This window comes from Lactuca sativa, chromosome 5 (assembly GCF_002870075.4).
Source record: "Lactuca sativa cultivar Salinas chromosome 5, Lsat_Salinas_v11, whole genome shotgun sequence".
NCBI classification, from domain to species: Eukaryota; Viridiplantae; Streptophyta; class Magnoliopsida; order Asterales; family Asteraceae; genus Lactuca; species Lactuca sativa.
Genome location: NC_056627.2, coordinates 161,048,978 through 161,053,456, shown reverse-complemented (window position 1 = coordinate 161,053,456; position 4,479 = coordinate 161,048,978). Strand labels below are relative to the sequence as shown.

Genomic DNA, 4,479 nt, shown 5'->3' with positions numbered 1-4,479 from the left:
AATGTTACAAATTTTTTGGTTGTAGCTAGTTCTCTATGAAATTGTTACAAAATCCATGTATGTAGCTAGTTGGCTACATAATTGGCTACGAAATAAAAATACGTAGCTAGTTAGCTATGGAATTGGGATCCGTAGCTATTTTGCTAGGAAAATTTGCTACAAAATAAAATTTTGTAGCTAATCTATTATGGAACTTGTTACAAAAAGGTGAATTTACAAAATAGCTACGAAATCAAAATCCATTGGTATTTGGCTACGGAAAATTCCGTAGTCAAGTAGTTATGAAATATGTTTTCGTAGCAAATATTAAAAATACACAATTATCTTTGAAAACTCAACAACAAAAATAAAATATTATTTTTAATTGCTTTGAAAATTTAATTATAATATAATTTCTGCATTATAAATATTTTGTAATTTTTAGATGTTGATGACATTCATTTGCTAATTTTCGTATAATAATATTATCCCCATATTTTTTAGGCTTTGAAAATTATTACTCCTAAATCAAAATTTATTTACCTCAGTCTTGTACCGGCTTTTTCTAAAAAAAAAATTGTTTTATTTTGGTTTTTTAGTAAAAAAAAAAAGAAAAGAGAAAGAATCCTTTGATGAACTTGAGCCATGACGTTTGTTTCAATGTTTTATTAAGGGTAAATTAGTAAATCCACACAAATCTACTTCCTACCAACCCCAAATTAGAGGTGTCCCGTTCAAACCCATCGTCGTCGGACGCCGATCGCATCTCTCCCTCTCTCAACTTGCCGCCGCTGTTGCTCAGCTACCCATCACGTCGTCGTTAAAATACCAGAGGAAGCTATTTGGTAAAAATACGCCAAATGTGAAACTGGGTAAAATTTGCCACTTCGCATAAACTGTAGGGATTCGAATAGAAAATTCTGCGTACTTCACAAAACTTTACTCCTATTGCGAAAGTGGGTAGTAACTGCCAAAACACTGAAACTATAAGGACCATATGCAAACACTTTTCTTTCTTCGCCAAATTTGTTACTAGATGCGAATGAACAAACCACACAGCAGTAGCAAAGCAAAGCATCAACAACCCCAATAGCTGATCGTAGATGCGAACTCAATTTTGACCCGAAGTATAAGCATTCAATGCGAAACCCGATCGTCCCCAAGGAATTTAACGTCTCTGCTGTGAACAACCAAAATCAGTTGAACCTTATTTGACTCCAAAAAGTCAAATCCAAATCGAATTCATCAATTCGTTCATATAAGCGAACTGAACACCATGTTAATCGATTTCTCATTCTCCCTACACATATCGAAATCAACTCCGTTCGTCCCAATACAAGCATCTTTTCAAGCAAATCTAAAGCTCCTGGGGATTTCGCATTCACCAGGTAACATTCTTCTCTCTTCTTTTTGCTCTATTTTCTCGTTCTATCATCCAATGGATCAGAGGATATTGATCTCTCCATTAGATTATTCAACATAAATAAGTCATAAGTTTCTTATTTGCTCAAATTTATTTTTTTTGCAATCGATTATCTACTTGCAATGCAGATTTGGTTGAACAGTTCTTAACTTTTATGTGGTAGTGGAGAAAATCAATCGATTGAGTCAAATTGTTTGCCAATTTAGTGGTTTCACGCTTGATTGCTGAGAAAAAATATACAATTTTTGATCGGCATTTACATGAACCAATTTCTAATTAGTGATGACATTGCTCTTGATTATAGTTCCTCTGCTTGGAATATCGTATGTCTATTCGAGATTTGTGATTAGTTTGTTTGATTATAGTCTTCTGAGATCTTTTACCATGTTTATTCGTCAAATCAATGTCTCTTGGACTTGTAGCTATTTTTGTACTACATTCACCATTCCTAACTAGAGTCCATTTATGTAATTTGTGAGGATACCTGTGATTTTTTACTTCTTATTTTGGGATGATTATTAGGACTCCAATTGTAAGGGAGTATTAGAATTAGGGAGCATTTTGTGAATTCATTAATGTTGTGGTAGCACAAGATGAGCCAACAACTGATGATTGGGTCATGTTATGACCAAAGTCCCTCTGTAGGAAGTTTCTGAAAGGGCTAATCTGATTCTGATCATCATTAGTTTTGAAACAAAGATCAACATCCATGTTTTGAAAACTCTGGTGAGCAGTTGAGACATCCAACTGATTACTTCCATTGCTTTCCATTTCTGTCAATGCAAGTAAATCTATATGAGTCGATAGTTGTTTGTTCCTGTGCTCATGTAATCATCAGACCCTGCTCAAGCATTGTGAATTATACACAATAATGGGTAATAATTGCAATACTGAGCTTCATAGGTTTATGCAGTAACTATGCTTTTGTGTGGTACATCACATTACAAACACCTCACTTATATTTTCTTTTTTACCTTAAACACATTTTTAACGCACTCATTATCTCCATTCTTCATGAATATGGTACTATAATCAACATTGTTTTGTATTATCATTCTAGAACCAACCGGAGAAGAAGCACTAAATTCTTAATTAACCTTTTAGTGATTGAAACATATTAATGTCTCCCATATGGAGTTGGTAAAGGGTTAATCTTATGATTCTAAGAGGCAACAATAAACTGATTTCTTAAATAAAGTCTGCAACAATAATACATGTTCTTGGTCATTCACTCATGCCGGTAAGATTTATGTTCTCCGTAAATTAAAAGATGTTTGAGGACAATTTAGTAATTTTGCTTTTTTTTTTTTTTTTTTTTTTTTTTTTTTTTTTTTTTAACTTTCTAGATGAAATTTGTCATGTCTATGTTTTAAAATCTACTCACATGGAAAAAGGAAAAAACATAATTTTGGATGCAAAAACAGATTACCCAGTAGCCTGTAATGTTATGGTATTTATCTTCCTTAACATATCTTGTGTAAAAAACATATTTTTGTTGTTTTATTTATTTATTTTATTTAATATGCTTTTTGTTACAAGGAAACTCTTCTTGTTCGTGAAGAGTTGCTGCAAAATGGTGATGTTAATGAACTTCTCATTGAACTTCAAACTAAAGGCATGATTTTTGCTCTTTTAATGTTCAAATTGTGGGAAATAGCCTTGTACTTTAGTCACACTACTAAATAGGCAACATACTTTTTCTTTTACCCACAATGGAATAGGGATACATAAAAGAAGTTGTGGTTGATGAAGATCGGTCTGAGTGGGACCGATTACAATGTTGAGGTAAACACATTTTTTTATTTATAAAATTGAGTTCATTTGCAACAAAATCAACGTAAGATGGAGATCTAATTTTTATATAGTTTCTTTGTTTGTAACAGAAAAAAAAGAAAATCAAGAAAGTTATTGAGAAGTACTGGAAGTGGGATCTCACTAACAATACACAACATATATGGGTAATTTACAAATCATTGAATTTAAAGTTTATGTTTTTAAAATAATATTCAAGTTTTTTGGATATATGTAACGTTTTTTTTTTTTTTTTTTTTTTTTTTTTTTTTTTTTTTTTTTTTTTTTTTTTTTTTTGCAGCTTAGAAATCCTAAAAAAGTTATAACATAGGAATATCATGATATCTACAAGAAGACGATTAATGAGTACCTAGAATCTAAGACTATATGGCAAATGTGTCTTCAATTCATATGATTTTGATGGAAAATTGGTAAGATTAATAGCAATGTACTTTTGCGGGATAAAATAATTTATTTTTTTTATTTTTACTTTTAACCGTTTTCTTTTTCTTTTTATATTTTCTTTAGCTTCCACGGTACCTAAGTTTTGTGACACGTGTTATTGACTCCAATGATCTTCCCTTTAATGTATCAAATGAAATCCTCCAAGAAAGTGGTACGTGTTGTAAGTGCATTTATATTTTGATTTATTTGATAAAATTGTCAAGTATAATTACAAAAATGGTTATTTATGTTTAGCTATGGAATTACAGTTCCGTAGCAATAATAACTACACTTACAACACGTACCACTTTCTTGGAGGATTTCATTTGATACATTAAAGGGAAGATCATTGGAGTCAATAACACGTGTCACAAAACTTAGGTACCGTGGAAGCTAAAGAAAATATAAAAAGAAAAAGAAAACGGTTAAAAGTAAAAATAAAAAAAATAAATTATTTTATCCTGCAAAAGTACATTGCTATTAATCTTACCAATTTTCCATCAAAATCATATGAATTGAAGACACATTTGCCATATAGTCTTAGATTCTAGGTACTCATTAATCGTCTTCTTGTAGATATCATGATATTCCTATTTTATAACTTTTTTAGGATTTCTAAGCTGCAAAAAAAAAAAAAAAAAAAAAAAAAAAAAAAAAAAAAAAAAAACGTTACATATATCCAAAAAACTTGAATATTATTTTAAAAACATAAACTTTAAATTCAATGATTTGTAAATTACCCATATATGTTGTGTATTGTTAGTGAGATCCCACTTCCAGTACCTCTCAATAACTTTCTTGATTTTCTTTTTTTTTCTGTTACAAACAAAGAAACTATATAA

General features: G+C 30.5%; 1 long non-coding RNA gene across 1 annotated transcript; it reads left to right on the top strand.

The window, feature by feature from the left end:
- Positions 1 to 972: 972 nt before the first annotated feature.
- On the top strand, positions 973 to 3,817 carry LOC111891858 (uncharacterized). Its single transcript, XR_008224008.1, has 4 exons — positions 973 to 1,367; positions 2,942 to 3,187; positions 3,286 to 3,360; positions 3,495 to 3,817. It is a non-coding gene; the product is annotated as an uncharacterized LOC111891858 (long non-coding RNA).
- Positions 3,818 to 4,479: the final 662 nt, after the last annotated feature.